Below are 11,387 nucleotides of genomic sequence, written 5' to 3'. Positions count from 1 at the left end.
CGTGCCTTGTTCAACAATATCACGAATAAAATGGAATATGATATCAATGTGTTTGGTGCGATCATGAAATCTCTGATTTTTTGTCAAGTGAATAGCACTCTAGCTATCACATTTAAGAGTTGGCTCGTGTTGAACCCTACTCAATTCTGACACCAAACTTTTCAACCATATAGCCTTCTTTACTGCTTTTGCTGCGGCCATATATTCAGCTTCTGTTGCGGGCAAAGCAACTATAGACTGGAGAGTTGCCTTCCAACTTATGGCACTACCTGCAAGAGCAAAGATATAGCCCGTAGTTGATCTCTTTCTATCAAGATCACTTGCAAAATCATAATCCACATAACTAAGGGCCGAGAAGCCTTCATTTCTCATCCCATAAAAAGTTAGACCAACATTCGAAGAGCCTTTAAGATATCTCAATATCCACTTAATTGCTTCCCAATGTGTCTTACCGGATTAGACATGAATCGACTTACCACACTCACTTCTTGAGCAATATAAGGCCGAGTGCAAACCATAGCATACATAATGATACCAACTGCACTAGAATAAGGAACTTTTGACATGTACTCCACCTCTTCCTTTGATTGCAGTGCCATCAAAGAAGAAAGTCTGAAATGTTGTGCTAACGGTAAAGTTATGGGTTTACATTTTACCATGCCAAACCTCTGAACTACCTTCTCAATATACTTCTTCTGAGAGATATGTACCTCACCGTTCTTCCTGTGAATCTCCATTCCAGGGATTTTCTTAGCTTCACCTAAATCTTTCATGGCAAACTCCTTATTTAGCAGTTTCTTCAAAGCATTTATCTTTGTCATACTATTAGCATCAAACAGCATATCCTCAACATATAACAGTAAATAAATATTTGAATTACCAGATACCGTCATGTGATACACGCAGCTATCAAATGCACTTCTCGAGAAACCTTTTGCAATCATGAATGCATCAAATCTCTTGTACCACTGTCGTGGGGACTGTTTCAAACCATACAAAGATTTCTTCAATTGACAAACCTGATCTTTTTTTTTTCCTTCAATAAGGAAACCCTCGGGTTGATTCATGAAGATCACCCCTTCAAGTTCACCAAGTAAGAATGCAGTCTTGACATCAAGCTGATGAAGCTTCAGGTCATAATGCCCAACCAAAGCTAGTAACAAACGAATTGAGCTATGCTTCATGACTGGTGAGAAAATCTCATTTTAGTCGATTCCCTCCTTCTGACAAAAGCCCTTAGCAGCCAGTCTCTCTTTGTTGAATTTACTGATCGTAATAGGGAGCAGTTTGATGCCTTGATTTTTGCTATAGGGTACAAAAGCACAGTTACAAAATGGTTCAAGGTATTTGGCTAATATGAGGAAAAGTTTGTATACAATTTCAAATTTAAAATGTAATAATCCGATCCATAATTCGAAGGTATGTTCTTTGCAAATTTAAATATTTATGAAATGCTTTGTGTAGGATGATGGTGTGCTATTCATTGAAAATGAGATGCCAAAAAACAGAAGTCCTTATCACTGGAAAAAGATAGAAGGGTATTTATTGTTTAGGATTTGCAAGTGCTGGATTATTTAAAATTTCTGTCACGATCCAACCCCGTGGGCCGTGGCTAGTGCCCGAGTTGGGCACCCTAACACACTCATCCTGAATAAATCACACTCAGATAGTGTATACGACACTAATATCACACGCTGCCTCAAATTATATCAAACTATCTCAGACACATTTCAAACACAACCATGTGTACACACACACACACACACACACATATATATATATCAAAAGCCGACAAGGCTATCAAATGGCACAACGGCCCCAAAACAAATACGAATGCAAGCCGACAAGGCTGCCATAGCGAATAGGATCATACAAGCACATCTGAACAGAAGTAGGCACACACACCCACAAATACGTCTACAGACCTCTAAACAGACCAATCAAAACATATGGAGGGACAGGGCCCCGCCGTACCCCTGAACAAGTATATACATATGTAACGAACGAACGTATATACCAAAATGTAGGCTCTGGAATGAGAAGAGCACTCCGAACAGCAAAAGAGGGTGTCCTAAACTGGTGGATCACCAAACTGTGCGTCTGTACCTGTGGGCATGAACGCAGCCCCCCGAAGAAAGGGGGGTCAGTACGAAATATGTACTGAATATGCAAAGCAGAAGATACAGAAAACAAATCTGAGACATAAACGAAATAGGCGTACAGAACATGAGTACAAATCCAACATATCAAAAATGTTTCATTTAAAAATATATAAGTCATGCATAGGGTAGAGAAGAATATGGTCGCCCGCCCGTCGATGGCGCCATAACACAGCATAACACCAGAAAGGTTTCAAATCTCCGTATCCCCGTCACATATCGTAACACAGCATAACGCCATACACAGCATAACACCAAAATAAGTGGAACCTGGCCCTCCAACGAGTGGCTCGGTAAATCATAAACACAGCATAACTCCGGAGTATATCATAGTGCGCACGACAACAGAACCGGTCCGGGAGCCGGCGAAAGATGTAACAGAACGCACGAGCGGAGTCATGAGTAACCATATGCATAAAATCATTATCATAGACTCAAATATAAGTAAATGACCATGCTTGAACTTCGAAATGAGAATCATACCAAATTCTTTCAAAAGTCGTCCGAATTACATAAAGGAAAGTCGCGGGACCCACGGACGGGTAATGACCCGAGTCGGGCCGGCCTATGGAAAACATGCTTATCATATGCCATACAAATTCCTACAAAAATATCTGAACAATCTGAGCCTTTCTGTGAAAGATATGATATTCATAATTACGGAATTCTTTAAAACAACTTTTTTTACAAAGTTTTGAAATCAATTCTTTGGGAGACATAATGGTTCATATTTCATCACATCATACATAAGAATGCCAAGAATATATATATAAGGATCATAACGTACTCGGATTTCGAATTTAGAATTTTACTCGAGGCTCGGGATATAGCCTATTGAAAACTAAGGCATGCCAAAAGAACGAAGGGTGGAGCTTTACATACCTCGTACGCACTCCAAGCTAGCCAATCTAAAGTTAATCCCAATCTACGCCTCGGGCTCCCCAAGGTCTACAAATACGCCAATGAATATCAAACATTAGCCATGGGCACTTAAGCCATTTATTCCAAACTAACATTAAATTCTACAGAAATTTGGGCAGCATTTCCCCTGTAAATAGGCCAACCCGAGAATTTAACTCGTCCAAAATCAACAACAACAACAACAATAACCAACCTAGCAACTCCAATAACCAATCCGAAAGGCAATATTACATTAATACTCTCTTTTTCATCATTCAACAACATTCATAATAATTTATTCGACGGCTTACATTCAAGCCACATTATCGCTTATACATTCAAATACTACCCCAAACCCATACTAACAACATTCAATAACACTTTAAACCAAATTACATAATATTTCCAACAATCCCACATTTTCTCCAACTTGGCCGAAAACAGCCCCTAAACCGAGAACCTCGCTATAACACACCTTCCGACTTTCGAATCATGATTTGCACCAATAATCCCCATTCTAACAATGTCATTCTCATAAAAATAAAAATTGTATTAATTGCACAAAATTTCCCCAAGTCAGCCCGCACACTTACCATATCAATTTTTGGACATTAAACTTTCATTTCCAAACTAGAATTCATAACGACAACAACTAATACACCAAGCGATATTAATTCATTCCTTGCTACACATTGGAGGCTATATACACGGCCATACACCCATATACACATTTAGATGGTTCTAATTTATTTCTCCACCCTACAACAATCAAACATGCTACATGGAACTAATTCATCAACTCAATACCACACAACACACACACACCTCACACGGCTAACACACCCATCACACAACCCACTTCCAACATACTATATTTCACTAATTTCCTCCATATTAACATACTACAACATGAATAAAATGTTCACAACACAAAAACAAGATCAAAACTTACCTTTCTTCTTCAATTCCACAATGGGTTAGGGTTTGCGATCTCTTAAACGAATGACTTGATCGCTCCAACAATGCTTCCACGCTACTTAGGGACCTCCAAATAGTGGGTTTGTACCAAGGAAATAATTTTGGGGTGGCTCAAATTGAACTTGGTTTTCCCTTGTTCTTGGCCGTGAGTGGTGTTGTTGTTGCTCTCCAATTTCCTTGATTTTTTTTGCTAAGTGTAAATGAAAGAAGATGACTTGAAAGTCATCTTTTAAGTTCCACACAATTTTCTCCATGTGTCCTTGGGCCCACACATGTGTTGGACCAAATAAAATTGGCCACACAAGGTGTGGGACCATTTAACGGACCACACGGCCAAAGGGCCAAATATTGCAAGATTTTTAACCTTCAACTATATCACATTTGGTCCCAAATTTTCTAATTACTCCAAGCCAATTAATTCATGTACAACTTACGTCTCAAAATAAAATCTAAGGTCAAAAGTCCCGACTTCAAGTCCCGGATTAGTCTTGGCCCTAACTTATCATAGTTAATCCGGTTTGTCCCAATGTATAAAAATACGGGATATAACAATTTCATCTGATGCCAAGAATACTGCTGAAGATATCGATAGAGTTTTGATGCGCATTTGATGTATGTCGGATGTGAGATTGATGAGATCCTCCATCTTCTAATTATATATTTTAGGCTCGAGTTTTGAGTATGGAGAACCTCTTCGTATGGAGCACTTTCACGAGGCGCGAATCCAACTAGCCAGGTCGATCAGTTTCGAATATCGGATGTATTTAGGAAACCATATACTATTAAATTTTACACAATTGGAAAATTCATCTTGGAGTTGTAGCAAATTCATAGAGCACAACTCAGTATTCGTATCTTTCATTTACAAATACTATACAAGAGAGGCTTATTCTAGCTTTTCGGTCTTTTCTCCATCCAAAATTCTTTACTCTCGAATTGTTTGGTTAGTGGAATAAGGGATTATAATTTAATAGTTTATTAAATAATAAAATAATACATTTGCCTTTCTCTAAAAAAGAATTTCACGTGTTTTCTATCAAAGATAATGTCAAATTTGGATTTAAAATTAGCTTCGCCAATTATAGTAAGTGCTTGATAATGGTGTGAACCTATTGAGTTAAGAACCAATTTTTCTATATGAACTTCATAAATCGTCAACTATTCAATCTACATACATATATATACTAGAGGGGCATGGCCCGTGCTGAGACCGTTTTCTATGCATGTTTACTCCGTCAATCGTTAATTTTTGCGCGTTGAAATTTTTGAATTAAAAAATATAGTCTAATACGTTAATGTGAAATATGTCTATTCTAATTTTCAAAATAACCTATTATTTTCGTGAATTGTCTTAAATAATTGCTTACTTCGATCAAAAGTTTGAAATTGTGATTAGGCGAAAAAGAAGTAGACATATTTGTTCTCTTGCTACCACAAGAGCACACCTATAGCGATGTGACATAATTCACCGTTCCTATCATCCACTCAAAACAAAGGCCACAGAGTGTTTTCCACTTTAAGCCTTCACACCATTTATCTTTGCAGTCTTATTTGCTGCTACTATGAATTACTCCTTCATCAGAAACCCTTTTTAATTGCTCACAAATTTGCCAAGTTTCCACAGAGCAAGAGAAGCCAAAAAGAAAGAAAGAAGATAAAAATAGAACAAGTAGAATGTAGCACATGATGTAGAACTAGTCACAACTTTAGATTAAAGGAGCTTCCCTTATCATAGGATTAAATTGCTTAAGAAGGGAACGTTTGTCTACATTATGAGAAAAGGAAATACCAAAAGGTGGATACTGTGATGGCCAGAAGCCAAAATAGGTAGTAATACTTTTGATTAACACTTTACGATTATCAAGGTGTGTGATCTTCACTAATTTTAGAAAGCTGATGGACTAGATTAATTCATCTCCTTAAATTAAAAAATTTAAATATCTGAAATCTACATTGAAAGCATTTTAAGCTACTGTAGTTCTCATCATATCACGATGAGGGGAAAATCACTCTTTACCAACTTATATTTTTTAATTACTCCGCAAGTTTTAATCTATGAGGCGGAGGTTTCAATGAATACGGCATCTAAGAGAGAAGATAATTAAAGGGTTTTAAAATTATAATATTGGATATGACCATTTTTTCGATGATGATCAATATACTGTAACTTCTTTTCGGAAAATATTTATTCGTATGAAAGTGTTTACACCAAATCATGTAAATTTATTATAAACAAATAATTTATGAAAATATATATTAATTAATTATGATTAAATTCTAAAAGATATGCAAATACATAACTTACGTATTATGTTTTTGTTTTGCACGATCCTTAATCATCATGGGCTAAATTTAGTAAATGGTATCTTTAGTCCTCGTAATTTAACATCTTTTTCGACCTGTTAATGCGGGATACCTTGTGGATCGATATTTTTATTCATTGTATTTAACACTTTTTTCAGACCCTGTTAACACGGGATACCAGTATCTTTATTTATTTTAAATCTTAATTCCTTCACATGCAAGTACTATATAAGTGAATGTTCAACAGAAGAAACACCGTTAAAACCTCCAACTTTACATACAAAATGGGACACCAAATAACTGAAAAAGTCGTCACCTTTCTCATTTTCTTCATTTCAGTGCTCTTCCTCCTAGCTGAGTCAGCTCAGCCTCCCTTTTCATGTGACTCGTCAAACTCAATTACCAGTTCATTTCCCTTCTGTACACATCCTTGACTATCACCCAAAGGGTACATGACCTCGTGTCGCGCCTTACCGTGGACGAGAAAATCTCACAGCTGGTTAATACTGCACCTGAAATACCTCGACTCGGTATCTCTGCCTATCAGTGGTGGTCGGAGGGATTACACGGTGTTTCTAAGAGTGGAAGAGGCACGACTTTCAATGGCACCGTTAAGGGTGCAACTCAGTTCCCGCAAATTATTCTCACTGCTTCTACCTTTGATGAACATCTCTGGTATCGTATTGCTCAGGTACTTAATTATGTGGCCTTTGTAGGCGGGCATTGTCCTTGTAGCTTATTGCCTTTCGATTTCTGTTACTATCTGCTGTCCCTTCTACTTCGATTATCGTATCAGTCTGCACACCCGAAGTTATTATAAATATATAAGAAGTGTTTTTGACGGAGATACCCTTGTACCTCTTCAGTGAATGTACACTATGGGTTTTATGCTTGATAATCAATATTGATTACTTTCAAGAACGACTAATAATATAAGGGAAAAATGTGAAAAAATTTAATTAATTAATTCTATCTTAAATTCTTAAAATGATAGGTATTTAAATTTTTAGTAATCGTGGCAACTAAAAAGGGATGGAGGGAGTACCAGCTTTTCTGTACCATGGGAATTCACTAGAAATTGCTTAGTTTTGCATTGGTTACCAATTTACGGCAACCATCATCTTTTAATCCGGCTCGGAACCAAAAATCTAAGCTCAGATCAGGTACCCTTTTTAAGGAGTTTACACTATACGATGACTTTAAAAAAGTAATCGTGGACAACTTAATGATGTTACAATTGTATGACATGCATTAAAATTGTATCTACTTGAAGGTTATGGTTTTTTAAAGTTGGACATGTTAAAATTATGGGACTGAAGAAGTATGTTTTAATTGATAAAACAAGCAAGAAATTAGTTTGCTGAGATTGTTGCTTTGTCTAGGCAATTGGAAGAGAGGCAAGAGCAGTGTACAATGCAGGTCAGTTAAAGGGGATGACATTATGGGCACCAAATGTAAACATATTCAGGGACCCAAGGTGGGGAAGAGGGCAAGAAACACCGGGGGAAGACCCGATGATGGTGGGAAAATATGGGGTAGCTTATGTAAGAGGAATTCAAGGTGATAGTTTTGAAGGTGGGAAACTTCAGGATGGGCATCTTCAAGCCTCAGCTTGTTGTAAGCACTTCATTGCTCAAGATGTGGATAATTGGAATAACATCAATCGCTTCACGTTCGATGCCCCCCTTCAAGAGTTGTGTGGAACAAGGGAAAGTCAGCAGTATAATGTGTGCGTACAACCTTGTTAATGGGATACCAAATTGTGCCAACTTTGATCTTTTGACCACGACTGCCCGTGGAAAATGGGGTTTGCAAGGGTAATTTTCCCAAAAGAGAAGAGAATGTTGAATCATGTTTCATTTTGTTCCTAATTGATATCTAATTGCATGTCCGTATCTCTAACTACTGTTGCCTATTATTTAAAGGTACATTGTATCAGATTGTGATGCAGTTTCTATTATGTATAAACAACAAGGTTATGCTAAAGAACCGAAGATGCAGTAGCTGCTACCCTCAAAGCTGGTAACTTATCTATTTTCTGCTTCTATTACTTTGCTGTCAAAAGAATAATTACAAAAAATCAATATCTTGCTTGTTGTGAAATTGAAGATTGACTCACCTCAAACCTCAATTATGTCTTTGCATGCTTTATTCCAAAGTGTGAAGTGTGAAACACAGTACATGCTGCGGCAGAAAAAGTTGATTACAACAAAACCCATTCCCCAGTGCGCATGTTTTTTGAAAATATAGGACCATTGGCATGCCCATGACTTGGTCCATTGTGTACTAAAACAGAATGATCCTTTAGCTGGATGATCTGGCATTACTATTATTGGCATGCTTTCTGGCCCTGCTTATAAATTAGGTGTATATCTGTTGGTTATTTTTTCCCAAAGTTCATCTCTCAAAGTCGCATTGGTCTACTTTGAGACTGTTCTGGCATACCATGCATTTACCTGTTAAAGCATCTATAGATTGTGATCTATGAGTTAAAAATATCAAACTTCAGTCTAATCTGAAGTAATGAAGATGAGGACTAACATGCATGACCTTCTTGTTATCAGTGAATTTTGTTCTAGTTGGATACTCAATTGAATGTAGTAAAATTTCTATTCGTAAGGCAAAACGATAATAAAGAAAATGTAGATTAAATGGTGCATAATGCAACAAGATGTTGAGAAAAAGTATGAAAACTAGAAATTTCTTTCAAGTTTACGCAACATTGATGAAGACTAAATGCGACTTTTTCTTGGCAATGAAATTTCAGGCATGGATGTGAATTGTGGTGCCCACTTGCAGAAATACACAAAATCAGCTCTAGAGAAGCAGAAAGTACAAGAATCTGACATAGACAGAGCTCTTCACAATGCCTTCTCCATTAGAATGAGGCTAGGATTATTCAATGGTGACCCAAGAAAATTGGAATACGGAGACATTTCTACAGCAGAGGTTTGTAGTCAAGAACACCAGGCACTAGCCCTTGAAGCAGCAAGAAATGGCATTGTCCTTCTTAAAAATTCTGACAGGATCCTTCCACTTTCAAAGATCAAAACAACATCCCTTGCTTTAATAGGTCCCAACGAAAATGATACCGAAGTACTTCTAGGTAACTATGAAGGCTATCCTTGCAAGAACGTTACGTTACTCCAAGGACTTCACGGGTATGTTGAAACACAATGTACCATCCAGGCTGCAATTTCGTCAACTGTACTTCTGCTGCAATAGATGAAGCGGTTGATATAGCGAAAAAGGCAGACTATGTTGTTCTAGTAATGGGATTAGACCAGAGTCTTGAAAGGGAGGAGCTTGATCGGTCAGAATTGGGGCTACCTGGTATGCAAGAGAGTCTCATTACAGCAATCGCGCAAGCTGCCTCAAAACCTGTTATACTGGTTTTGATGTGTGGAGGTCCAGTGGATGTATCTTTTGCTAAGGACAACCAAAATATATGAGGCATTTTGTGGGTTGGTTACCCTGGTGAGAGTGGAGCTACTGCATTAGCAGAGATTATTTTCGGTGAACACAATCCTGGTGAACTTCGTTTACTCCTTTTCCTTGAATGATGTTGGATTGATAGCTATTGCTGGATCACTTTTATAAACATGCAAGACTACATTACTTTGCAGGGGGAAGATTACCAGTCACTTGGTATCCTAAGGAGTTCAACAAAATACCGATGACTGACATGAGGATGCGGCCTGTATCATCTGCTGGATATCCAGGGCGCACATACAGATTCTACAACGGGCCAAAAGTTTACGAGTTTGGCTATGGTCTCAGCTACACCAGTTACTCTTATGGGTTTTCCTCTGTCAACCAAGACAAAGTGCATTTCATGAACCGAAGGCCAACAAGGAAACCGAAACCGGTTTTGTTCCGAGCGTTGCTGTTTCAGACATTGGATCAGAATTATGCAACAATGCGATTATCACAGTTAAAGTTGAGGTAAAAAACCAGGGAGAAATGGCTGGTAAGCGCCCAGTGCTGTTGTTTCTAAAGCATTCCAGCACAATGGATGAGGTTCCAAGAAAGACATTGATAGGATTCAAGAGTGTGATTTGGAAGCAGGGGAAAATACCCATATTGCATTTGATGTGAAACCTTGTGAGCACTTTACTAGGGCCAATAGAAATGGTTCATTAGTAATTGATGAGGGGAAATATTTCCTTCTTGTTGGAGATGAGGAGTATCCTGTTACTGTATTTGTATGATCTCCCTGATCTAAGTTGTCAGTTAGAATTCAGTTTAATATCAAGTAACATTAAATTATCATGGAAGATAATGTACTCCCTCTGTCCCAAACCACTAGGAATCAAATTTCTGGTGCCAGCAGGTCATCACCACATCATCGTTTTTTCATGGTTTACATGCCACTTCATAATCAAGGACCTTAATGCTATTAACAAAAGCATTACCAGAAAATAACATTTCATGCGGCTAAATATTATTCTAAAACTAGGTAATGCGGTGGTGAATGACCTTATTAAGCTTACGTATGATCATTCCCTGATATCCGTTTAATACCTTAAAAATGTCATTTATTGTCAAAAGTTTAGACACACATATGAAGAATCTTAACGATGAATGCTTGTAAATGTCGTGTTCTCTAATTTTGTATACACAAAATGTACATAGTTTTGGATGATAATTAGAACGTACCATATTACCTCATCGGGAGATCCTAATTACAGTTTCTTTGAATTTAGTTTTGCTTTGAGTGCCATGTAGGTATTATCTGGTGCGAGTTTTGTTACATCCTTTGTTACGTCCCATATTTTTATACATTGGGACAACCCGGATTAACTATGATAATTTAAGGCCAAAATTTTTCCGGGATTTGAAGTCGGGACTTTTGATCATTTGATTTTATTTGGAGACATACGTTATATATGAAATTGTTGGTATGGAACACTTAGGAAAAATTGGGACCACAATTCACAAAATTGGAATTTAAAATGTTGTTCAAAACTCCCTTGTAGCCGTGTGAATTAAAAAGGGGTCCCACACATTGTGTGGCCAATTATAATTGGTCCAACACATTGTGTG

General features: G+C 37.5%; 1 long non-coding RNA gene and 1 pseudogene across 1 annotated transcript; one reads left to right on the top strand and one right to left on the bottom strand.

Moving 5' to 3' along the window:
• Window positions 1–2,017: 2,017 nt before the first annotated feature.
• LOC132622724 (uncharacterized) lies at window positions 2,018–4,426 on the bottom strand. Its single transcript, XR_009575978.1, has 3 exons — window positions 4,012–4,426; window positions 3,042–3,107; window positions 2,018–2,106 (listed from the first exon to the last, which is right to left on the bottom strand). It is a non-coding gene; the product is annotated as an uncharacterized LOC132622724 (long non-coding RNA).
• Window positions 4,427–6,618: 2,192 nt separating this feature from the next.
• LOC132622714 (probable beta-D-xylosidase 7) lies at window positions 6,619–10,613 on the top strand (annotated as a pseudogene).
• Window positions 10,614–11,387: the final 774 nt, after the last annotated feature.

Source organism: Lycium barbarum, chromosome 2 (genome assembly GCF_019175385.1).
Source record: "Lycium barbarum isolate Lr01 chromosome 2, ASM1917538v2, whole genome shotgun sequence".
In the NCBI taxonomy this organism is placed as follows: Eukaryota; Viridiplantae; Streptophyta; class Magnoliopsida; order Solanales; family Solanaceae; genus Lycium; species Lycium barbarum.
This window is presented reverse-complemented; position numbering and strand designations above follow the sequence as displayed.